This window comes from Phyllobates terribilis, unplaced genomic scaffold (genome assembly GCF_046119375.1).
Source record: "Phyllobates terribilis strain yellow unplaced genomic scaffold, ASM4611937v1 Scaffold_1__5_contigs__length_1240528914, whole genome shotgun sequence".
Classification (NCBI taxonomy): Eukaryota; Metazoa; Chordata; class Amphibia; order Anura; family Dendrobatidae; genus Phyllobates; species Phyllobates terribilis.
The window spans coordinates 25,049,895-25,077,270 of NW_027362761.1; positions in this window are offsets into that span (position 1 = coordinate 25,049,895).

Here is a 27,376-nt window from a genome sequence, read left to right on the forward strand (position 1 = left end):
ATACACAGCTGATAGTCCTACTGAATAGACTGTGTAAGGTAGCGCTATTCATCACGCTGAGGGTACTCGCTTCACCGGATCAATTAAAGCACATGAAACGTTTTTTCGGTAATATGAAGACCAGCAGTTTATTACACATCATAAACCGCTCATAACATAGTCCATCTCAGTGGCTCGCAGGAATGTTACACATGTATTCTAGAGCCTTTTCAGTGGCAGATATGCCCGCTTGGCTTCAAATACAGACTTCAGCAAGGTACAGCATCAATATTCACTTAAAGCGCCGATTTACCTTTGCCAGGTCTCAGCTGCTTCTATCAGCTCGGTTCTGCCACAGCCGTGGCTTTAAGGCTCCCAGACGTAGTCTCCAGGCCACGTGCCTTCCAAGGCTACTGGTATCCCAGACACAGAGATCCAGCCTCTGCCTTCCAGGCTAATGGAGTCCCAAACACAGGGACCAGGCTTCTTGCCTTCCAAGGCTACTGGTATCCCAAACACAGGGATCCAGCCTCTGCCTTCCAGGCTAATGGAGTCCCAGACACAGGGACCAGACTTCTTGCCTCACCAGGCCTCTTGCCTCACCAGGCCTCTTGCCTTCCAAGACTACTGGTATCCCAGACACAGGGATCCAGCCTCTTGCCTTCCAAAACCAACAGGATTTATATATCCTTCTGTGCACACAGGACCTGTGATGATGTCACAGTCATGTGATCAGTCACCTGAGGGGGAGGTAAATGGTCAGCCAGAACACACCCCCTGGACATTTTAGCAATGCAGCAAGCCGCTGCATTACAACTGTTAGAATTTGTATTATGGCAAGAAAAAAGCAGCTAAGTAAAGAAAAACGAGTGGCCATCATTACTTTAAAAAATGAAGGTCAGTCAGTGTGAAAAATTGGGAAAACTTTGAAAGTGTCCCCAAGTGCAGTTGCAAAAACCATCAAGCGCTACAAAGAAACTGGCTCACATGAGGACCGCCCCAGAAAAGGAAGACCAAGAGTCACCCCTGCTTCTGAGGATAAGTTTATCCACAACACCAGCCTCAGAAATCGCAGGTTAACAGAAGCTCAGATTAGAGACCAGGTCAATGCCACACAGAGTTCTAGCAGCAGACACATCTCTTCAACAACTGTTAAGAGGAGACTTTGTGCAGCAGGCCTTCATGGTAAAATAGCTGCTAGGAACCACTGCTAAGGACAGGCAACAAGCAGAAGAGACTTGTTTGGGCTAAAGAGCACAAGGAATGGACATTAGACCAGTGGAAATCTGTGTTTTGGTCTGATGAGTCCAAATTTGAGATGTTTGGTTCCAACCATCGTGTCTTTGTGCGACGCAGAAAAGGTGAACGGATGGACTCTACATGCCTGGTTCCCACCGTGAAGCATGGAGGAGAAGGTGTGATGGTGTGGGGGTGCTTTGCTGGTGACACTGTTGGGGATTTATTCAAAATTGAAGGCATACTGAACCAGCATGGCTACCACAGCATCTTGCAGCGGCATGCTATTCCATCCGGTTTGCGTTTAGTTGGACCATCATTTATTTTTTAACTGGACAATGACCCCAAACACACCTCCAGGCTGTGTAAGGGCTATTTGACCAAGAAGGAGAGTGATGGGGTGCTACGCCAGATGACCTGGCCTCCACAGTCACCAGACCTGAACCCAATCGAGATGGTTTGGGGTGAGCTGGACTACAAAGTGAAGGCAAAAGGGCCAACAAGTGCTAAGCATCTCTGGGAATTCCTTCAAGATTGTTGGAAGACCATTTCCGGTGACTACCTCTTGAAGCTCATCAAGAGAATGCCAAGAGTGTGCAAAGCAGTCATCAAAGCAAAAGGTGGCTACTTTGAAGAACCTAGAATATAAGACATATTTTCAGTTGTTTCACACTTTTTTGTTAAGTATATAATTCCACATGTGTTAATTCATAGTTTTGATGCCTTCAGTGTGAATGTACAATTTTCATAGCCATGAAAATACAGAAAAATCTTTAAATGAGGTGTGTCCAAACTTTTAGTCTGTACTGTAAATAGATATATGGATAGATAATAGATACATTGATAAATATATAATAGATAGATATATAGATAAATAGATAGATAAATATAGGAATAGATAGATAGATATACGGATAGATAGATAATATAAATATGGATAGATAGATAAATAGATAGGTAGATAGATAATAGATATATGGATAGATAACAGATAGATAGATAGATAGATAGATACGTGGTCAAAATTGTTGGTACTTCTCGTTTAATGAAAGTAAAAATCCCACAATGGTCACAGAAATAACTTGAATAACTTGAATCTGACAAAAGTAATAATAAATTAAAAATCTATAAAAATGAACAAATGAAAGTCAGTCATTGCTTTTCAACCCTGCTTCCACAGAATTTTAAAAAAAAATTAAACTCATGAAATAGATAGATAGATAGATAGATAGATAGACTGATAGATTATAGATATATGGATAGATAGATAAATAGATAAGTAGATACAGGTGCATCTCACTACATTAGAATATCATCAAAAAGTTAATTTATTTCAGTTCTTCAATACAAAAAGCGAAACTCATATATTATATACAGTCATTACAAACAGAGTGATCTATTTCAAGGGTTTAAATGTTGATGATTATGGCTTACAGTGTGTCAATGACTGCCTTCTGGACATCTGTCGAGTTAGCAGTCTTCCCCATGATTCTGGAGCCTACTGAAACAGAGTAAGGGACCTTGTTAAACGCTTATGAAGCCTTTGCAGGTGTTTTTTGTTAATTATTTTAATTTTACTGAGATAATGACTTTTGTGTTTTCATTGGCTGTAAGCCATAATCATCAACATTAACAGAAATAAACAGTTGAAATAGATCACTCTGTTTGTAATGACTCTATATAATATATTAGTTTGACTTTTTGTATTGAAGAACAGAAATAAATTAACTTTTTGATGATATTCTAATTTAGTGAGATGCACCTGTATATGGATAGATAGATAGGTAGATATATACAGATATATAGATAGATAGATAGATATGGATAAATAGATATATATATGGATAGATAGATAGATAGATAGATAGATAGATAGATAGATAGATAGATAATAGATAAATAACAGATAGATAAATAGATAGATAATAGATACTGTGGGTAGGGAAAGTATTCAGACCCCTTTAACTTTTTCACTCTTTATTTCGTTGCAGCCATTTGGTAAATTCTAAAAAGTTCATTTTGTTTCTCATTAAAGTACACTCTGCACCCCATCTTGACTAAAAAAAAACCCAGAAATGTAGAAACTTTTGCAAATTTATTAAAAAAGAAAAACTGAAATATCACATGGTCATAAGTATTCAGACCCTTTGCTCAGACACTCATTTAAGTCACATGCTGTCCATTTCCTTGTGATCCTCCTTGAGATGGTTCTACTCCTTCATTGGAGTCCAGCTGTGTTTAATTAAATTAATGGGACTTGATTTGGAAAGGCACACACCTGTCTATATAAGACCTCACAGCTCACAGTGCATGTCAGACCAAATGAGAATCATGAGCTCAAAGGAACTGCCCAAGGAGCTCAGAGACAAAATTGTGGCAAGGCACAGATCTGGCCAAAGTTACAAAATAATTTCTGCATTACTCAAGGTTCCTAAGACCACAGTGGCCTCCATAATCCTTAAATGGAAGAATTTTGGGACCACCTGAAGTCTTCCTAGACCTGGCCGTCCAACCAAACTGAGCAGTCATGGGAGAAGAGCCTTGGTGAGAAAAGTAAAGAAGAACCCCAAGATCACGGTGGCTGAGCTCCAGAGAGGCAGTAGGGAGATGGGAGAAAGTTCCACAAAGTCAACTATCACTGCAGTCCTCCGCCAGTCGGGCCTTTATGGCAGAGTGGCCCAACGGAAACCTCTCCTCAGTGCAAGACATATGAAAGCCCGCATAGAGTTTGCTCAAAAACACATGAAGGACTCCCAGACTATGAGAAATAAGATTCTCTGGTCTGATGAGACAAAGATAGAACTTTTTGGTGATAATTCTAAGTGGTATGTGTAGAGAAAACCAGGGACTGCTCATCACCTACCCAATACAATCCCAACAGTGAAACATGGTGGTGGCAGCATCATGCTATGGTGGTGATTTTCAGCGGCAGGGACAGGACGACTGGTTGCAATTGAAGGAAACATAAATGCGGCCAAGTACAGAGATATCCTGGATGAAAACCTCTTCCAGAGTGCTCTGGACCTCAGACTCGGCCAAAGGTTCACCTTCCAACAAGACAATGACCCTAAGCACACAGCTAAAATAACAAAGGAGTGGCTTCAGAACAACTCTGTGAGCATTCTTGACTGGCCCAGCCAGAGCACTGACCTAAATCCAATTGAGCATCTCTGGAGAGACCTGAAAATGGCTGTCCACCAATGTTCACCATCCAACCTGATGGAACTGGAGAGGATCTGCAAGGAACAATGGCAGAGGATCCCCAAATCAAGGTGTGAAAAACTTGTTGCATCATTCCCAAGAAGACTCATGGCTGTACTAGCTCAAAAGGGTGCTTCTACTCAATACTGAGCAAAGGGTCTGAATACTTATGACCATGTGATATTTCAGTTTTTCTTTTTTAATAAATTTGCAAAAATTTCTACATTTCTGTTTTATTTCAGTCAAGATGGGGTGCAGAGTGTACTTTAATGAGAAAAAAATGAAAAGGGGTCTGAATACTTTCTGTACCCACTGTATATATAATATATAATTTATATAAATAAAAATGAACGTTGCATTCGAATACACGCATGTTTTTATATACCTACTATGTTTTTATATACCAGCTGTGGGACGTAAAAGCAACACACGCTATACCCATCTGTTGGACGAAAAAGCAACACGCGATATACCCATGCGGCCAAGAATAAAGATGTCTACGAACTTAACAATATTAATCCATCTAACATTCAAAACAAGGCAGTCACATACAAGTCTGTCGACACTGTTGTGGAAGCAGATGAAGCGGCTAATTATCCAACAGAATTTTTGAATTCACTCAATCTGCCAGGGATGCCACCGCACGTACTGCAATTGAAAATCGGCGTGCCAATTATCATGTTGCAAAATATCAACCAGCCAAAGCTTTGCAACACCACACGGCTTGCAGTAAAACAATTAATGAGCAAAGTCGTTGAAGGAACAATCTTGACAGAACCTTTCAAAGGTGAAGATGTCCTCATTCCTCGCATTCCTATGATTCCAACAGATATGCCATTTTAATTTAAGAGATTGCAATTCCCAATTCAATTGGCGTTTACAATCACCATCAACAAAGCTCAGGGCCGATCTTTAGAACTGTGCGGTTTAAATCTAGACACGGATTGCTTCTCATATGGACAATTATATGTTGCGTGTTCTAGAGTCGGCAAACCAGACAATCTCTATAGTTACACAGACAATGGAACAACAAAAGATATTGTATACCCACAAACATTGTGAAATTAAATATTTTAGAAACGTGCGCTTTCTCTTTTCTTTCTTTTCCATTTAACCAGACTGAGCCACAGCAACGCGTGGCCGGGTACAGCTAGTTTGAAATAAAAAGCACACACAATTTTATTTGATTCTTAATTAACAAAAAAAAACTTACCTAACACCCAATCCATTGGCGCCCTCGTCTCCTGTAACAAAAATAAACTAAAAAAAAACATATCCCTCACCTGTGTGATGCAATGACATTCCAGATTGTCCCACGACAATTTGGGTCACCTCTAGAACACTAATCACTCCTGTGTCAGTGTACAGGCTGAGCTGCCGGCAGAGAGGTCACACGAGTTCATCAGCTGATGAACTCGTCTGACCTCACTCCCCGCAGCTCTGTGCTATACACTGCCGGGAGCGATCATGCTCCTGTCAGTGTACGCAGCTGCTGAACAGAGCAGTCACATTTTCTGATGTGGCCGTTCTATTCATGAAATCGACGCGGGACACTCGCTATATGGACTACAGCGGACAGGTGAGGATTATGGTGGTTTATTATTTTATCTTTATTACAGGTGACATGGGCTTCAGGGATTAGGTGTAAGCTGAGTGTTTTTTGATTTTTTGCAGGGGACGAGAGCATTGAGGACAAGGTGTAGGTGAATATAATGTGCTTTTATACTTGAATTTTTTTTTAGTAATTTTAACATTTTTTTTTACTTTCCGCACAGGCGCCGCTGACAAGAGACTACTGCTCCAATCCAGCGCATGCGTGCATGTGCTTGCTATTTCCTATGTTAGCAGGCGCCGGCTGATGGTGGTAGCAGTCCCATCAGCCAGCATTTTTACCGCGGGTCGCTGTCAAAGCTGTGGGATCATGCTGACATCTGTCAGCATGGTCCCACAGTGCTCTGACCGCGGTAACACTGTTACCGCCGATCAGAGCCTGTGTTTCCTGCACTGTCACGCAGACAAGAGCGCGGGAAACCAGGTATGTTCAGCTCTCCTATTCATATGTACTGTTCTGGTACCCATATCCGAACTTTTAATAAACATCGGCCATCGAGTGCATGTCTCCCGGAAAAATGCCTTTATTGTCCTTCATTGACTTACATTGGGCTCGTTGCTTGGGTCGAGCACCCGAGCATTACAATTTGCTCGACCCGAGCAACGAGCACCTGAGCATTTTAATGCTCGCTCATCACTAGTGATAACCTTAATCCAGCAGTAGGTGCACCAAATCCCACACAATTTTCCTATTCACTCTCAGCACAGGGGGGCATTCAGCAGGTTGAATCCGGGCATCCTTCCCTTGATAAACACTAAACCTGTGGGTGTACCCTAAGGTACTCTCGCACAGCTTGTAGAGTTTAATTCCATACCTGGCCCTCTTACTGGACAGGTTTTGTCGGAATTTGAGCCTTCCCTTGAAATGTATTAGGGTCTCTACGCACATGTCCTTTTGGGGAACATACACCACAGCATACTTGTTGCTGGAGTGCTCATCAAACTTTGAAAAGACGGTCAAAGTTGAGGTCATCTCGGGGAGGACACCGTGCATTATAGGTGTAATGCAAAAATTTGTCGATGGCCTCAAAACGTTTTAGGGTCATAGCCATACGGAACAGTTTGTGTGGTATAAGACATCAACACTCCAATATTGCCGAAGTTCTGGCTTCTTCACAAACCCCATATGAAGAACAAGCCCCAAAACGTCTTCATTTCTTCTGCATCTACAGGGGTCCAGTTAGAAAATGAAGTTAGAAAATGGTGTTTTGGGCCAAAAATTGCTGGGAGTACAAATTTGTCTTGGCCACCATGAGGTTTACAAATCCTTAGAGAAAAACACTTTGAAAAAGTCTATTTCTGTGAGGCTGGTGGTGTCAAATTGGATTCCCAATTTCTCCACAATATCAGGAATCTGTGGCTTATAATCTTCGGGGGGAGGTCCATACGGGGTCAGTAACAGTGGGCGCTGGTTCATTTTCTGTCCTGGGGAGTCTGCATGGCGGTTCGGTATCACTTGAGGAAAAGGAGGATGAAAAACAAAAAGTGTATGCCTCCTCCGCTGAATACTGTGTTTGGAGCGACATTTTTTCACGTATGCAGTGTGTGTGTACCAAATTTTATTCAGGTGTGTGTGTGAGTGAGTGTTTGGTGTAAAAACATTTATTTAGAAGAGAAAAAAAAGAAAAGAATCTAGAAAGAAAAAGATAAAAAAAAACAACAAAACAATATAGAATAAAAGGAATATAAAAATTTAGTAAAATAAAAAACAAACTCACTAAACGGACGTCAGTAAAAAAAGATTACTGAGCACTCGCAACTATCTGACACTAACCCTGACTATATACAGTAAACAATACTCTAGTAGTCGCCGATTACTATAGTATATTTTTACTGTCCCTAATCTAGTCCTATCAACTAATCAAAATTATTTTTTTTTTTATTCTTTTTTCACACACACACAAGAAAAAATAACAACCGGAGGTTGATCAGTGATGTGTAACTGATCCGCGCTCGAAGGCTGTAGGACACACTCATGGATGTGATTCTTTTTTTCTGTGCTGACACTAATCCTGACAAAATTCAGCAAAAAATACTGTATAATACTGTAATGCGTTAATACTGATAACTATGGTATATTTTTACTGTCCCTATTCTAGTCCTATCAACTAATCTAAATTATTTTTTAAATTTTTTTTTTACACTTTACTATCTGACACTAACTTTAACTAAATTCAGTGAAAAATACAGTAGTAGATGCTGATTGCTATGGTATATTTTTAAAGTCCCTAATCTAGTGCTATCAACTAATCTAAATTATTTGTTTTGCTCCTTTTTTTCAGCTTTACTATCTGACACTAATCCTGATTAAATTCAGTAAAAATACTGTAGTAGACACAATTACTACAGTACATTTTTACTGTCTCTAATCTAGTCCTAACAACTAATCTAAATTATTTTTCATTAAATTATTTTTCACACAAAAAAAACAACAACCTGAGGCCAATCAAAGACCAGCGCTCGGCGGTTGTAGGACATACGCACGGATGTAATGCAAAAAGGGGATAAAATAAAAGACAGGAAAAAAAAAAGTCCTGGCCAAAAGCAAGCACGGGTGCTAATCAGTGATGTGTCTGGTCAGCGGCTCGGCGAGTACAGGACACGCGCACGGGGAGGTGCAAAGGGGTGGAGAAAAATTAGTTAGGGAAAAATAAAAGTCCTGGAAAACAGTGAGCACAAGTGCCGATCAGTGATTTGTGTCACTGATCAGCACTCGGCAGCTGCAGGATGCACTCATGGAGGGGGTCAAAGGAGGGGGGGGGGGATAGACAGAGATTAAAATAGTCCTGGAAAACAGCGAGCAGTGACCTGTGTCACTGATCAGCACTTGGCGGCTGCAGGACGCACATACAGAGGTGGTGCAAAAGCTTAGTGGGGCAAATAGACAGGGACGAAAAAAGTCCTGGAAAACAGCAAGCACAGACGTTGATCAGTGATCTGCATCACTGATCAGCACTCGGCGGGTGCAGGATGCACGAACAAAAAAAAACTGCCAAAAATCGACTACCAAGTACTGAGCAGCGATCAAGTACTGATCAGCGCTCGGTGGCAGAAGGGGGGTTGGGGAAGGGGTTAGGGAGAGGGGGAGAAGAGGGAAAAAGGAGGAAAGGGAGGAGAGGGGGATTAGGAAAGGTCAGGGATCAGGGAAGGATCAGGAACGTCTTCTTTCTTCAACAGCAGCAGCAGCGATGGCACAGGCTTGAAAAAGTCTGTGGCACCACAAGGCCCAGTACAGAGAGACACAATGACAGTATGACCGCCCTGCACACTTCCGAAGCTAGAATGAGGAAGTGCAGGGTGGTCATTCTGAGGTAAGATGGCCTCTGTGCACTCTGATTGGTAGGATCGATGTCATCTTCCGATCGCACCAATCAGAGCTTGCCCTGGTGATACTGCCATTGCTAAGCTCCAGCCTATGATTGGTGCTGTTACAGGGGTCATATTTTATGCATGCAGTGAGGGGCAATTATTCAGGGGCACAGCGTAGGAGAGATATTTTTATTCAGGAGCATTATATTCATGTTGTTATTTTTAAGGGAACCATGTTGGGATGTGTAAGAGACCGGAGAAAAAATGGACCAGTTTACCATGGGTGTAATTCTTGTCCAGCCTCCATCCTTTTCCAAAGAGGGTAAAATTTTAAAATTTGGAGTGCCGTAAAATAAGTGTAGTAGGAGGTAGTAGAACCTTGAAGTATGAAGAAGTTCATTGCACACCCTACAATTGATGCAAACATGAAAACTATTTATTCAGTTATCAAATATATAATAAAATTACATGACAGTAATATGGTAATATATAACAGTGCTGTGGCAACAAAAAATGAGACAATTTGACTCTCACCGATCTTTATTTCAGTATTGCTAAAAATAAAATAAAAATAATGAGATTAAGCAAATACAGCATGACATGGGATCTGGATTATGAGAAAGAAAAAAATAGAAAAAAACGTCTATACAATGTATACATATTTATATACACAAATGTACATGCAATTACCTCTCATAAGGATGATGCTATACAAAGTAAAAATATAACCTAGATAGCTATAGCCTGAGGAAACATAAATGACAAACATGAGGATATAAAAGGACAAGCCCTCGGCAACCTTTGATTAAATTGTGCCCGGTGATGACAACCATTTAAATGCCACCGTCAGAGATTGGCAACGGAATCTAAATGGTTAAATAACAGTGATCAGAGCTAGCTAGCTACTGTAGCTACTGATAGTGGCAGGTGCCCGCTGAATAACACAGCTAGCACCATGATGTATGGTGAGGGTTCAGCTCCTGAGTGCACACCACACACCTGCATCAGTAGGAGGATGTACATTTACGCCAGGAAGAGTTTAATACGTGTCACAGTTGGTTGGGGAATATTTAGGTGTATAAAAATTTCACAAACTGACTTCTTGCAACTGTGGCATCATATTACAGTGGCGTAGTCAAATTTATTGATCTCTCTAGAACAAGCCATTCTTTCACAAATGTCTGTAAAGGCCAACTGCATGCCTTAAAGGGGTTGTCCAGTCTTAAGCTACGAGCGGCTTTCTTCGGCCAGGCTGGTGGACTTTGTAGTTCACTTTGCTGAGTTTCTCCAACACCTCATACGGATCTTGCCACTTGGCCAGGAACTTGCTCTCGACGGTGGGGATAATCACCAGAACGCAATCCCCAGGAACTGCCTCAGCCTTGCTGACCTGTTAGAGACTAGTGTTGAGCCACCCCCGTAGTGTTCGAGTTCGGTTCGGTTCGTCGAACACCCGTGTGTTCGCCGAACTGTTCGCCGAACTGATCGCCGAACTGTTCGTCGAACTGTTCGTCGAACACCTTCGAACACCGTTAAAACCAATGGCAGGCAAACAAAAACGCATAGAAACACATAGAAAACACCTTCAAAGGTGTCCAAAAGCTGACAAACTGCTCAGAAGACATAACTAACACATGGAAAAGTGACAAGTACATATAGTCATGCGAAAATAAAAGAGGTGGAGGAGTAAAAGGAGGGGGAGACACAGATATAGGCATGTCATGCCCTTCTAAAATCCAAAAAGTGAGAAGCCGACACGGCCAGTCCGCTCCTGCCCGTGCCACCTCCGTGTCGCCGGGTTTGTGCCAGAGCCGCGGTGAACCCTGACGGCCAGCCCCCCTCTCCCAATACTGGTGCCTGTCCGCTGGTGGGTCGAGCGAGCCCCCCTGTGGTGGAGGCAGCTCTAAGCTTTTTAATTTAAATTGTCTCTCTAATTTGAATGAATACACTTTAAATCCATTTACAAGGATCTATTGGAGGGCAAGTCTCATGCCAGCAGCCGCGGTAATTCCAGCTCCAGTAGCGTCCACTAAAGCTGCTGCAGTTAAAAAGCTTTTATAAGGATCGAGCTCGGCTGTCCACCGCAAGGCATCCTACTGCCAGTCCCAGCCCCTATGCCTTGGGGTGCCTCCTGATGCTCTTCACTAAGTATCCCATGGTCCCGAAGCATTTCCTTTGAAAAAATTAAGTGTCTAAACTACAGGTGGTGCAGCTTGCTTAACAGCCGGGATAATCTGCTGACTAGCAGACACTGCTACTAGGCACAAAGTATTTCCTGGGCTAGATGCAGTTAAAAATTTGTAATTAGATACTCTCGTTGGATGCTGAGAAAGCATTCCATAGAGTCTCCTGGCACGCCATATATGATTCTCTTAAAAAGCTTGGGGTAGGGGTCTAGGGGACCCTTTTATAGCCAAAATCACGGCCCTGTATCGCAATACGTCACCTAGGCTGAAGATAAATGGAACTGTAGCACCCTGAGGGCTCGGTTGCTACAGACGTATTGCACCTCACCCAGAGGTGTGATATCTCACTCTCAGGTAAGGATGGAGTGTGGATCAGGACCCGACACCTGCATGCATTACACCACATTGCCGTGGGGCAGGGCGACCAATATGCCCCTGAGATGGGCACGACAGTCCCTGTCCCTGGCTGGAGTGGGGGGAGGGAACACTGAGGAAGGGGAACCCTGTAGTGCAGGAGCAGGGAGGAAGCAGTTCCTGGGTGCATTGAGAAGGGAGTATAAAAGGTGGGCACCATCTTAGTTCAGTGCAGAGAAGTCTGAGCAGAAGTGGCAGGGAGCAGGGGCTCTGCATGAGCTCTGCTCCGGAGGCGGGCCTAGTAACAGAGGCCCAGGCCTGGAAGAGGGAAAAGGAAGGAAGAGGAGCGGAGAAGGCTCCAGGAACGAGGAATGAAGGGATCCCAGGGGTGCGGACGGGCGAGTCGCCACCGCACGCCCGAATCCACCTGCGTGGAGGGGTCAGGCCAAAGGGGGAGACCGGTTCCCGAACTAGTGGAGGCAGGAAACGACCCTCAGCTAGAAACCGGAGGCTCTGACATTTTATGTGGCGCAGCCCCTCGCTACACCCGCTAGGAAGGCACCACATAGGGTCAGGGAAACTGGCGCCAAGTTTACCAAGAGGAGGCCCGAGGCAGCCGGACAGAAGTGTTGGTAAAAAAGGCCAGACAAAGGACACACAAAGGGGGTCCTGTGAAGTGCTCCAAAGTTATCTGGGAGTTGTCTGAGCCCCTCACCTGGTGAGCACAGTACGACGTGGGCAGCCGTTACCTGCAGACGTGGTCTGGATAATAAGAACTGTGAGTAAAGGCCCTGAACTGCATCACTGACTCCGTGTCGTTACTGCTGCTGCCCTGCACCATCACCCCCATCCTCCGCATACACTGCCCTGAGGCTATACTCCTCCCGTGGGGAGTTATGCTACGCTCTGCTGCACCCACAACACCAGTCTCAGCGGTCTGCCCTGTAGCGGCGGTTCACTCTGACCGCAATCCACGGGTGGCGTAGTCGGACATTTAAACATCAAAACCACATAAATAGTTCCGCCACTGGTTTGACCGCCCTGAGCCACGGAACCGGGTCGCCGCCACGAAGACTACAACCACCAGCATCCACCAAAAAGGGTCCGGCTCCGGGTGTCCCAAGGCCCAGGGGGTGCGTCAGAACATTTTCATCACCTTTCACAATCACCAATGGGACAAGGCAGTGATGTCCTCTGTCCCCTCTCTTATACATCCTAGTGACGGAGCACCTGCTCTCATCAATTCGCCATAACCCCAATATTAGGTGGATTGAGGTGGGAGGCACCGAGTACAAGTGCTCTCTATTTGCTGATGATGTCCTAGTATATATCACTCAATCACATATATCCATCCATGCTGTTATGGCTGAAATAGATCACTTTGTTACATGGTAAAATTTTAAAATCAATGCAGCGAAGTCTGAGGCCCTCGATGTCTCCCTCCCCAAATCCATATAGGATTCCATCCAGTCCAACTTTCCCTTTGCCTGGCCCTCACAGGGTATCAAATACTTAGGAATTCCTATTCATAGAGACCTCTCCCATCTATGTTATCTTAATTTTGGGCCCTTTATTGAACAACTCCATACAGACCACGGTTGGCAAGTTAGAACTGTAAGATTCACTACGTGAACCACTGGTGTTTTGTGGAAAAGCACATGTACACTGCGTTCCAAATTATTATGCAAAAAGTGTTTAGGAGTGATAAGGGAAGAATTTGTTTGTTTGTCAGTTAAACTCATTGATGGTGATGTGTGTCAGGGCTCTTTATATCACTGTAAGCAATTGCAGACACCTGTGCTAATTAGTTTGGCAGGTGTGTCCAATGAAAGGCAAGACTACTTAAGAAGGCTCTCTCACATTATTAAGCAGCCTACATTTTCTGCCAAAATGGGAAAGAAAAAGGATGTGTCGGCTGCTGAGAAGCAACAAATTGTGGAGTGTTTAGGTCAAGGCATGACTACAATCAACATTGTGCGATGATCAGGATGAAGTGTCTTGGCAATCAAGAAGTATGTAGCTGATTCACAGTACACACGTGTGCGTGCTGATAAGGGCAAATTGAGGACTCTTTCCTACAGGCAATTACGTCAGGTTGAAAGAGCAGCGGCAAAAAAGCCTTGTCATAGCAGCAGACAAGTTTTTGAAGCTGCTTGTGCCTCCAACGTCCCCCGAACAACAAGATGCAGGGTCCTTCAGAGGTTTGCAGCTGTGCATGCGCCATCCTGTCGACCTCCTCTATCCACTTCACACAAGCAGAAACGGCTCCAGTGGGCCAAACATTACATGAAGACTGATTTCAAAACTGTTTTGTTCACGGATGAGTGCCGTGCAGCGCTCGATGGTCCAGATGGATGGAGTGGAGGATGGCTGGTTGATGGACACCCCACGCAAACACGGCTACAGCGCCAACAAGGAGGAGGTGGAGTAATGTTTTGGGCTGGAATCATGGGGAGAGAGATTGTCGGCCCCTTTAGGATCCCTGAAGGCGCTAAAGATGAACTCCATAATGTATGTGGATTTTCTCAAACAGCACTTCCTGCCATGGTTCAAGAAGAAGAACCGTGTATTTCACAGCAAGATCATTTTTCTGCATGATAATGCACCATCTCATGCTGCACATAAAACATCTGCATCTCTGGCTGATATGGGCATAAAAGGGGACAAACTTATGGTGTGACCCCCATGCTCCCCTGACCTCTACCCCATTCAGAACCTTTGGAGCATCATTAAAAGGAGTGTCTATGATGGCGGGAGGCAGTTCACATCTAAGCAACAGCTCTGGGAGGGTATTCTGTCCTCATGCAAAACAATTGAAGCAGAAACCATCCAAAACCTGACAAATTCAATGGACGAGAGAGTTCAGAAGCTCCTTTCGAACAAGGGGTCCTATGTGAAAATGTAACATCACCTAGAATAAAGTTTTGAGTTGAAAATTGTTTGATTTCAGTTTCTAACAACCTGCTAATGCTTATAATTTCAAAAATGACCATTTTTTTGGTCTTTATTAAAATGAAAAGGTTGATCGAAAAGTTTGGGGGATCTAAGAGTGTGGCAACCCAGTAGTTATGATTACTTCGAATTCTGACAATATGAGGGTCATGCTGCAGGTAGTGCAGCAAGAAGGCACTTATGTGCCTTGCGCATCTCGGAGCCCCAAAATTATTTTCCGGGCTAGATGCAGCTAAAAATTATTTTTAATTTTAAATCTGGTGAAGCTTTAGTATAGATGGCCTAATAGGTTCAGTGCTGCACACTGCTACAAAGCCCAAATTATTTTCCAGTCAAGATACAGATAAACATGATTAGTAATTTGAAAGCTTAAAACGGTTGGTAGGGTGATTTTAACCAATCATCAAGCTTTTACTCTCCCCAGGATGACACAGGGGTAGAAAAGTCGTTTCGGATCCATGATTTGTTCATCTTTATGAACGTGAGTCTGTCTACATTATCAGTGGAGAGCCGCGTGCGCTTATCTGTCAGCACACCACCAGCAGCGCTGAACACACGTTCAGACAGAACGCTGGCTGCGGGGCATGACAAGATCTCCAAGGCGTAAGTGGCTAGCTCCGGCCATTTATCCAGATTGGAAGCCCAAAAAGAGCAAGGGTCCAGTGACACAGTCGTGGCTTCAATGTTTACTTGGAGATACTCCTGTACCATCGTCTCTAGGCGTTGACTATGTGTCAGACTTCTTGTCTCCTGTGGCCTTGCAAAGGATGGGCTAAAAAAGTGGTGAAATGATTCCGCAAAATTGATGTTACCAGCAGATACTGTGGTTCTGTTACGGTTTGAGTGCTGAACACTTGACGGTCCCACGGTTGGCAAGTTGGAACTGTGAGATTCACTACGTGCACCACTGGTATTTTGTGGAAAAGCACATGTAAGATTCTGCAACAGTCTCTGCTGATACTCCTGCATGCGTGCATCCCTTTCTATGGCAGGAATAATTTCTGCAAATTTACTTTTGTACCGGGGATCTAACAGTGTGGCAACCCAGTAGTCAGGATTATTTCTAATTCTCACAATTTGAGGGTCATGTTGCAGGTAGTGCAGCAAGAAGGCACTCATGTGTGTTGCGCATCCAGGAGCACCAAGTCCCTGTTGTGTTGGTGGCGAGGTAACAATCATGCTTCCTTCCTCTGTCCTCTCCCCCCAACCTCGCACAACAGAAATGTGATCAAGGTCTCCCTCATCTGATGAGTCTTCCATCAATTCGTCCTCCACTTCTTCCTGGGCTCCTGCACCTTCCTCACTAGTTTGGCTGCTACCATGCGCCCTGGTAAAACCATCTCCCCCACCCTCACATGCCTGCCGCCTTGGTGCTGCCGACCGTCTGGACCTTGCAGATGTTAGCCCTTCCGCATACAACTCCTCCTCCTCTACTTCCTCCACCTCCTCTTGTGCCACCACCTGACTCCGAATTCTGTTTAACATGTGCTCCAGCATGTAAATCACCGGAATAGTCATGCTGATAATGGCATCGTCAGCACTAAACATCTTCGTCGCCATTTCAAAACTGTGCAGAAGGGTGCATAGGTCCCTGATCTGAGACCACTACTCCAGCGTGATTTGCCCCACCTCTGAATCTCGTTGGCCCAGGCTATACGTCAGAACGTATTGCACCAGGGCTTGTCGGTGCTGCCACAGTCGCTGCAACATGTGCAGAGTTGAATTCCACCGGGTAGGCACATCGCATTTTAGCCGGTGAAGTGGCAGGCCCAACGACTTCTGTAGAGATGTAAGTCGCTGAGCTGCGGGATGCGAACGGCGGAAGTGAGCACACAGCGACCGTGCCCTCTGCAGAAGGCCATCTAGTCTGGGATAGTGGGCTAAAAATTGCTGGACAACCAGGTTCAACACGTGAGCCATACAAGGCACGTGTGTGACATTGCCCCGGCGAAGGGCCGCACCCAGGTTTGCAGCATTGTCGCACACGGCCTTCCCTGGTTTCAGGTCCAGTGGAGACAACCATTCATGAAATTGGTTCTCCAGAGCTGACCACAACTCCTCAGCTGTGTGACTCACATTTCCCAGACATTTCAATGTAAAAACCGCCTGATGACGTTGAGCCCTACTGCCAGCATAGTAAGGAGGTGTGCAGGATCCCTTCTGCGCAGTTAGAAAGCTTGTGGCATGACCAGACAGGCTTTGGGTGCAGGTGGAAGACCGAGAGGAGGTTGAGGAGGCAGAAGCAGTGGAGGAACTTTGACATAAAGAGGATTGACGCACAACTCGTGGGGACGGCAAGACTTGGACAGCAGCCCCTTGTCCTGCTGTCACCATAGTTACCCAGTGCCCAGTCAGCGACATGTAACGCCCCTGTCCATGCCTACTCGTCCAAGTGTCTGTGGTGAAATGCACCCTGTCACACACAGAGTTTCTCAAAGAAGCGGTGATGTTATGTGCGACATGCTGGTGGAGCGCAGGCACACCTTTCTTTGAGAAGTAGTGCCGACTGGGCATCTGGTACTGGGGCACTGCGACGGACATAAGGTCTCGAAAATCCTCTGTGTCCACCAGGCGGAAAGGCAGCATTTCTGTAGCCAAGAGCTTGCAGATGGTGAAATTCAACCTCTTAGCTTTCTCATGGCTAGGAGGAAATGGTCTTTTACTTGTCCACATCTGAGGGACCGAGGGCTGGCTATTGTGCTTAGACGGGGTTGATAAGGGTGTCCCCGGCAAACTGCCGGTCTGTGAGGAAGATGCAGGCGGACATGTTAGGTTGCCTTGATCCAAAGGTGGTGCTATCGATGTCGGACAGCGCTCAAGACCAGCTGGTGTTACCACCTCCAAAGAAAATGATGACCTGCCAATCACGCTGGCTGTTGCGGGTAAAGAGGTGGCAGGTCTGCGCCCCAAAACAGGTGTGACTGCTGTCCCCCCAGTCACAGAGGATGAAGAGGCCGCGGATGCACAAGATATGGCAGACGGTGGTTGGCCCGGCCGGCTAGGCCGCATTGTAGCACACTGAGCTTCCCACTGCAACTTATGCTTCATGTCCATGTGCCGGTTCATGCATGAAGTACTCAAACTATGTATTTTTTGGCCTCTACTTAGCTTTTGCTGACAAATGTTACAGATAACACGAGTTGGGTCATCTTTATCGATCTGAAAAAATGCCCAGGCTATGCAAGGCTTAGCACCCATGCGACCTGAAGAGCCACCACGACTTGTGGTGAGAGGCAGAGTTGTGTTTGAGGATGCAGTTGTTGACGTGCTTCCAGTACTACGTCTCTGTCCAGGAAGGCGCAACCTGACCTCGTCGTCACTAGCATCTTCCTCCACCTCCTCTGCTGACCTCATCTCTTGGCTGACTGTGGGTTGACAGTAAGTGGGATCTCCGACCTCATCATCATCACCCTGTGCGTTATCACACCCATCGTCCTCAGAGCCAACCTGTTCCTGCCCTGACAAAAAACTAAAGTTGTCGCTCCAATCAGGTATTTGAGTCTTATCATCGTCTTCCTCATTGTCTCCACCAACAGGAGTTACAGTTTGGGAATGAGGGTCTACATTATGGTCAGAACCTTCTGCGTCTGGTCCTGGATCCGACTCATAAAGATTCTGGGCATCAGTGCAGATCATTTCCTCGTCTGGATTCACAGAAGCGCTGGAGTCGACCTCTGATTCCCAGGCTATAGTATGAGTAAACAGCTCTGCAGACTCAACCATCTGTTCTACCTCATACTCAGACGGGCAGCTGGAGATTTGGGAGCTGTGAGGAAGCAAGTGCGATTTGGGTGACACCTTTGAGGACTGGAGTATTTGTGATGTTGAAGTTGATGTGGAGGAGAGCCCACTTAAAGGAGCACTTGATATCCGTTGAAGCACCTGCTGTTTTTGTGCCTCATCTGGAATTTGTAGCGATTGGCGTGGCCGTAAGAAAGGGATCTTATCACATTGTCCGCTAAAAGAAGTAGACATTTTAGTTTGGCTGGAAGATGGTCTTTCTTCTGCAGATGTTACTGTTGCTTTAACACCTACCCCACGGACACAACCTTTTTTCCCCTTCCCAACACGCCTATTCCCCTTTCCACCAGCAGCAGGCCTTTTTCCACTCATTTAGGTGGTTAACTAATTCACAACTCTGGAGTTGTTTGCACAAAAAAACAATGGATGGTAACCGAGCAGAGCTGAGTGGCCAAACTGTGGTATTAGGCCAAAACTATTGGCTGGGTTAGATGCAGGAAAAAAATATATTCAGTTTGCAACCTGATGGAGGTCAGTATAGATGGACTAATACAACAAGTCCCACACACAGCTAGAAGCCCAATATTTTTTCAGAGGTAGATGCAGAAAAAAATATATTCAGTTTGCAACCTGATGGAGGTCAGTATAGATGGACTAATACAACAAGTCCCACACACAGCTAGAAGCCCAAATATTTTTCAGAGGTACTGTAGATGCAGATAAAAATTAGTTTTAATTTGCAACCTGATGGAGGTCAGTATAGATGGACTAATAGAGAAAGTCCGACACACTACTAGAAGGCCAAATATTTTTTCAGAGCTAGATGCAGAAAAAAATTATATTCAGTTTGCAACCTGATGGAGGTCAGTATAGATGGACTAATAGAGAAAGTCCGACACACTACTAGAAGGCCAAATATTTTTTCAGAGCTAGATGCAGAAAAAAATTATATTCAGTTTGCAACCTGATGGAGGTCAGTATAGATGGATTAATAGAACAAGACCCACACACAGCTAGAAGCCCAATATTTTTTCAGAGGTAGATGCAGGAAAAAAATATATTCAGTTTGCAACCTGATGGAGGTCAGTATAGATGGACTAATACAACAAGTCCCACACACAGGTAGAAGCCCAAATATTTTTTCAGAGGTACTGTAGATGCAGATAAAAATTAGTTTTAATTTGCAACCTGATGGAGGTCAGTATAGATGGACTAATAGAATGATGCTATGCCCAAAAGATTTTACTTCACTAGGTGCAGTAAAAAAATTGGTATTCTATACACAGGTGGTATATCTTGCAACACAGATAGGCTACTCCACTGACTAACACACTCTGCAATAGGCCAAAAAGGATTAGCTTTGCTAGATTCAGCCAAATGCTGTGAAAAAAACTTGCACAGCACTGGCACAGACCTGCCTGGCAAAAACTGATAGGAACTGATGTAACCTAGTCCTGAAAAGGACTCCAATTACAATTAGTCTTTACTCCCACAACCTATCTATTTAAGAGCACAGACCTCCCTGATAAAAGTCGTAGGAAATGCTGTAACCTAGTCCTTAAAAGGACTGCAATCACAACTATTCCCTACTCCCAAGCTATCTGTAGATTTGTGCGAAAATTGGCTTGAAATTAACAAGGTATAGCGCACACAGCAACAGCGGTGCCGTCTAACACGCAGCTGCAGCAGTGAGAAAATGGTGGCGACGGGGAAAATGGCTTGGTCTTATAGGGCAAGGACATGTGACATACACTGCCAATGACACATGCCCTTGCTTGTGTGAAAAAAAGCACTTCGCTCCGTGTGTGCGCTGCTGATAGGCTGACAGATTGCACCTCCCCACTGCAAATGCGGGAAAGAGAAAAAAAAATGGAGATCTTCATTGTTCCTGCAGAGATCCATCCCCTGCCCCTCCCCCCACCCCGCTGTACACTCAAACTGCGTATTAACATTAATTTTCATCATTACTGAGAAAAAATCCAGTTATGATTTTGGTGCACGAACAGTTATCGAACATAACCTCGAACAGCCGAATTTTTCTCAAATTGTTCGTGTTCGCCGAACGGCTCGAACACCGCCCAAAACAGCTCGAATTTGAGATTGGCGAACAGTTCGAGTAGAACAACGCTCATCTCTATTAGAGACCATTGCCTTGGCCTCTTGTGCCTGGAGGAGATGCGCCTTCACGATAGGTATCACTTTCGCCATTCTCTCCTGAATTTGGGTGACACGTTCTACAATGCTCCGGTGGGGCGTAACCTCGGCTTCCCAGGTTTCCTTGGCAATATCCAGGAGCCCTTGCGGATGTCGACCATACAGTAGTTCAAACGGGGAGAAACCAGTAGAGGCTTGCGGAACCTCTCTTATTGAGAAGAGCAGGAATAGCACAAGGTACTCCCAGTCACGACCACCCTTCTCTACTACCTTTTTGAGCATCGCTTTTAAGGTTTTATTAAAGCGCTCCACCAGGCCATCTGTCTGCAGATGGTAAACGTAGGTTCGCAGCTGGGCAATCTGGAGGACTTTACACAGCTCCTTCATTAGCTTGCTCATGAATGGGGTTCCTTGGTCCGTTAGTATCTACTTCGGCAGTCCAGTCCTGGTAAATATATGGACAAGTTCCTGGGCTATGCTCCTACTCGACGAGTTCCTTAGTGGTACTGCTTCCGGGTACCGGGTCGCATAGTCAGGATGCCGATTTAACTACGGGCCCCACTAGGTCCATGGCATTCCTCTCAAAGGGGACTTCTATCACAGGTAGTGGGATTTAAGGGCTACGGAAGTGGGAAGAGGGGGTGGTTATCTAGCAGGTGGGGCTGGACCTACAATAGTTTAGGATCTCCCAGTAACACCCTGGCCAATGAAACCTCCTCAATATCCTCTCTTGAGTCTTCTCGACCCCCAGGTGTCCCCCCAGAACATGTAAATAGGCTATATTTAATACCCGCTGTCGGTACGGCCCTGGAACTAACATCTGCTCCACTATCTCATTACCCCTTGGCTTAGTCACCCGATATATTAACTCCCCCTGAACTGCGAAGTGTGGGTTACCTGGTGTCTGCCCCCGGCTCTTGCGCAACCCCATTACAGGCAGTAACATTGTCCAACGCCCCCTTCAAGTTCAAGTCCCGAACTTGAGCAGACCCAAAGTTCTCTCCGGGCATCTCTAACACAGGAAGGTCAGCCTCCTCGGTCACAATCTCGTCCTCGTCGCCGGCAAGGACACACAATGGGAACTCATTCACTTCAGATTTCGACGGGGGTATCTCCCTAGGGACCTGGTTTTTGTCCACGTGACTTAGTTCGGTTCCCTTCCCCCACAAGTCACAGAACAAAGAAAAATCGCCCCCCCAATATGACGGGATGTATCAGGTCCTTGACCACCCCAACCTCGTGGGATTGGGCATCACAGTCTATTCCCACTGTCACTCTGGCCACAGGGTAATCCTTGACGTCCCCATGTATGCAGCAAATGACCACAGTCTTGGCGGGGATCAGCTGGTGGGGAAGGGTGGCACTAAGGCCCAGATAGGTAATCTGTCAAGGTGGGCAGATTCCCTGTCAGCCGGGGGCTTTGAACTACAAAGAGGGCCACCAGCCCTTCAAAACTTCTCAGAGAAGGCCCTGAGTGTGTACTCTCGCTTGCACTTGTGGCCTCAGCTGTGCGCAAGCTGTGACAAGGGCCACGGCATCAGCCGTGCGCACGCTCTGCGGCCCTTGTCAGAGCATGTGCACGGCTGAGGCCGTGGCCCATGTCAGAACGTGCACACGGCCGAGGCTGCGGCCCTTGTCAGAGCGTGTGCGCAGCTAAGGCCGCGAGTGCAAGTGAGACAACGCACACAGAAGAAGAGGTAAAACCTGTAAAGGGGAGAGGAGACACCTAGGAAAGAAATTATACCTGGAGTGGTGAGTTTTAATATTTTTGGAGGGCTGATAACTTGAGGGTAAGAAGAAGAGATGTAGTAGGGGGTCAAAAGGAATTGAAGGCACTAATGGCCCATCTTGACACTTGGTTGGCTATGTATTGAACAAGTTATCTGCAGATGTTTATTGGTCTGTTTTCAGGCGACAAAACAATGATGGGTACAGAATGATAGCCAATATGATCATACTGTCGCCTTACAGCATCATGTCATCTGCAGCACATCCCCTGTTTACACGTGGAGATGTGCTGCCACTAAAAATCATTGCATCAAACTTTTTTAGAAACTTTTAACAAAAGTTTGCTGGTTATTGGCTTGTCAAAATGGGCCATGAGGGTAATTTGTGTACTTAATGTCCACCAGATATTACAGTAAAAGCATTGTGATTGGGATTTAATGTAATCTTATTCACATCCTTTTGAGAAATTCCGCAGTGTACTTGGCCATAGCTGCCGATTTAAAAAAAATGTGCAACATGTAAATTCAGGCTTAAAATATCACTACAGATGTCACATTTTGCAAAGCAATGGTCACTTGGGAAAGTACCTTATTCTTTCAGGATTAGGCTTTACAGTGATTGCAGGTCTCACTGCAGTATATACAATGTATACACAGCAGTCACAATATCACATAAATAATGTATATACAACAGTCTATATACACTGCTCAAAAAAATAAAGGGAACACTCAAATAACACATCCTAGATCTGAATGAATGAAATATTCTCGTTGAATACTTTGTTCTGTACAAAGTTGAATGTGCTGACAACAAAATCACACAAAAATCATCAACGGAAATCAGATTTATTAACCAATGGAGACCTGGATTTGGAGTCACCCCCAAAATTAAAGTGGAAAAACACACTACAGGCTGATCCAACTTTGATGTAATGTCCTTAAAACAAGTCACAATGAGGCTCAGTATTGTGTGTGGCCTCCACGTGCCTGTATGACCTCCCTACAATGCCTGGGCATGCTCCTGATGAGGTTGCGGATGGTCTCCTGTGGGATCTCCTCCCAGACTAAAGCATCCGCCAACTCCTGGACAGTCTGTGGTGCAATGTGACGTTGGTGGATGGAGCGAGACATGATGTCCCAGATGTGCTCAATCGGATTCAGGTCTGGGGAACGGGCGGGCCAGTCCATAGCTTCAATGCCTTCATCTTGCAGGAACTGCTGACACACTCCAGCCACATGAGGTCTGGCATTGTCCTGCATTAGGAGGAACCCAGGGCCAACCGCACCAGCATTTGGTCTCACAAGGGGTCTGAGGATCTCATCTCGGTACCTAATGGCAGGCAGGCTACCTCTGGCAAGCCCTCCAAAGAAATGCCACCCCACACCATTACTGACCCACTGCCAAAGCGGTCATGCTGAAGGATGTTGCAGGCAGCAGATCGCTCTCCACGGCGTCTCCAGACTCTGTCATGTCTGTCACATGTGTTCAGTATGAACCTGCTTTCATCTGTGAAGAGCACAGGGCGCTAGTGGAGACTTTGCCAATCCTGGTGTTCTGTGGCAAATGCCAAGCGTCCTGCACGGTGTTGGGCTGTGAGCACAACCCTCATCTGTGGATGTCGGGCCCTCGTATCACCCTCATGAAGTTGGTTTCTAACCGTTTGTGCAGACACATGCACATTTGTGGCATGCTGGAGGTCATTTTGCAGGGCTCTGGCAGTGCTCCTCCTGTTCCTCCTTGCACAAAGGCGGAGGTAGCGGTCCTGCTACTGGCCTGTCTCCTGGTAGCGCTTCCAGCCTCTGGACACTACGCTGACAGACACAGCAAACCTTCTTGCCACTGCTCGCATTGATGTGCCATCCTGGATGAGCTGCACTACCTGAGCAACTTCTGTGGGTTGTAGAGTCCGTCTCATGCTACCACGAGTGTGAAAGCACAACCAACATTCAAAAGTGACCAGAACATCAGCCAGAAAGCATTGGTACTGAGATGTGGTCTGTGGTCCCCACCTGCAGAACCACTCCCTTATTGAGGGTGTCTTGATAATTGCCAATAATTTCCATCTATTGTCTATTCCATTTGCACAACAGCATGTGAAATTGATTGTCAATCAGTGTTGCTTCCTAAGTGGACAGCTTGATTTCACAGAAGTTTGATTCACTTGGAGTTATATTCTGTTGTTTAAGTGTTTCCTTTATTTTTTTGAGCAGTGTACATTGTATAGGTGATACTTCGACTGCTATATATACCCAATATAGTGATACTGCGACTGATGTGTATAGCTGCCGTATCACCTATATAATATATATATATACAGCAGTCTCTTTGTGATCTATATTCAGCAGTCGTGGTGTCTCCTATAGTATATAGTATAATGCAGTCTTAATTGCAATGTAGAGTTGTGTATATATAGTATATAGTGTAGAGATGTTTATATAGTATGGTGCTGTGTATATACTGTACTATATAGTGTGCTATCCACATTCACCAATGCACCTGCGGTCTTCCAGCATTTCATAAATTATATTTTCCATCATTTGGTGGGGAGGTTTGTGGTGGTCTATCTGGACAATATTTTAGTTTACTCACCTGATTTTGAGACACATTGGGGGCATATTAGGCAGGTGCTCCAGATATTAAGGGATAACAAACTGCATGCCAAACTGTAAAAATGTGTTTTCACTGTTCAGGAGGTGCAGTTTTTGGGGTACTTGTTGTCATCTTCGGGTTTTTGGATGGACCCGGAGAAGATCCGTGCAGTCCTTGATTGGGACCATCCCGAGAACCTGAAAGCTCTACAATGTTTTCTGGGCTTTACTAATTTTTACCGGAAATTCATCCAAAATTACTCTGTAATTGTGAAACCCCTTACTGACATGACTAAGAGGGGGGTCTGATTTTTCCAAACGGTCGGATGCTTCCATCCAGGCTTTTTCTTCTTTAAAGAATCATTTTGCCACTGCACCTATACTCAGTCAACCCAATGTTTCCCAACCCTTTATTATGGAGGTTGATGCGTCGGATGTCGGGGTTGGGGCTGTGTTGTCTCAGGGTCCATCCCCTGGTAAATGGCGTCCATGCGCCTTCTTTTCTAAAAAATTCTCTTCGGCTGAAAGAAATTATGACGTGGGTAATAGAGAACTTTTGGCGATCAAATTGGCGTTCGAAGAATGGCGACATTAGTTGGAGGGGGCTGTCCATCCTATTACTGTTATTACTGACCATAAGAATCTGTCATATCTCCAGTCAGCTAAACGTCTCAACCCTAGGCAAGCCAGATGGTCCCTGTTTTTTACTAGGTTCAATTTTGTTGTCACTTTTCATCCAGAGGTCAAAAATGTCAAGGCTAATGATTTGTCCCGGAGCTTTCCTGGTGGTGGTGACGATGAGAACCCTTCTCTAATATTACAGAAAGGGGTAGTCATTTCAGCACTGTATCCTGAACTGGAGGGTGAGGTGTTGGAGGCTTAGGGCCTCCTGCCCTTCAAGAAGGATATTTGTACCATCTAATCTGCGCCGCAGAGTAATTAAGGAACATCATAACTCTGTGCTTGCTGGGCATCCAGGTGGTAAGGCAACCGCGGACCTCCTCTCTCGTCGTGATGTGATTCAGCACATATCTGCTTGTAGTATTTGCGTGCATTCTAAGGTTTCGCATACCCGTCCGTCTGGTACTCTTCTTCTGCTACCTATCCCTAGTAGGCCATGGACACACTTGTCCATGGATTTTATTACTGACCTACTGGTTTCTGCAGGCAAAACGGTGGTTTTAGTGGTTGTAGATAGGTTAAGTAAAATGGTTCACTTCGTCGCATTACCTGCACTTCCAAATGCCAAGACACTTGCTCATGTGTTCATAAATGAGATAGTGAAGCTTCACGGGGTTCCCTCCGATGTGGTGTCAGATCAGGGGACTCAGTTTGTTTCCAAGTTCTGGAAGGCATTCTGTTCTCGACTGGGGTCGCAGCTGTCCTTTTCCTCTGCCTTCCACCCTCAGTCGAATGGACAGACTGAGCATGTCAATCAGAATTTGGAGACCTACCTTAGGTGTTTCATCTCCGAAAATCAGGAGGATTGGGCATCCTACTTACCGCTGGCAGAATTTGCTATTAACATTCATCAGCAAGAATCCACTGGCAGGTCACTGTTCTTTGGTGCATACGGTTATCACCCGCAGTTTCTCTAATCCCCTCCACGACAGCACCAACAGGAGGTTGCCTCCCCATCCTAATTAGGGACAGGAAACACAAGAGGTGTTTTCCTGTCCCTAATGGGATGAAGAGGTTTTCTTCTTGGGGCTGTGGCCAGCTCACATACCTTAGCTGGGCAGCCGTGGAACAATCATCCCGGGTCTTCCTCCACGCTGCTGCTCCCGCTTCCCGGCAGGACTGCACCATCCTCTGGCACTTTGGCAATGCTGAATGGTAAGGTGAGACGGCTGGGGTCCTCCCGTAGCTCCCCAGCCAGTTACAAATGTCTCCCCCCCCTCTCCCTGCTACCGCTCTCCTCCAGAGCCTCGCCGGCAGCATAGAGCGCACACAGGAAGTGACGCGTGCCGGCATTGCAATAGGCGCGTTATCACTTCCGGTTGCATTCCACGGTGGAACGCACCGCCATTTTGGCGGGAAATTTGAAAATTTTAAAAAAAAAAAAAAAAAAAGAGATTGGCTGGACCTGATGCCAGGAGAGGGGGAGCCTCATCCTATTGGATGGGAAAAGGTGCTGGATCTCGGTTTCCTGTACAAATAGGACCCAGATGGAAGACTCCATAAGATGGCACTGAGGTTCTAATGATGGATGTGCCCCTAAAGCTTCTGCAGAGCCCAGTGCAAACCCTGGCCCAGTGAGTATGTCTGGTAAAGGTTAGGTCCGTCTTGGTGCAGGATCCATCCTTATGTCTTCCCCTTGTCTTTTAATGTGACAAA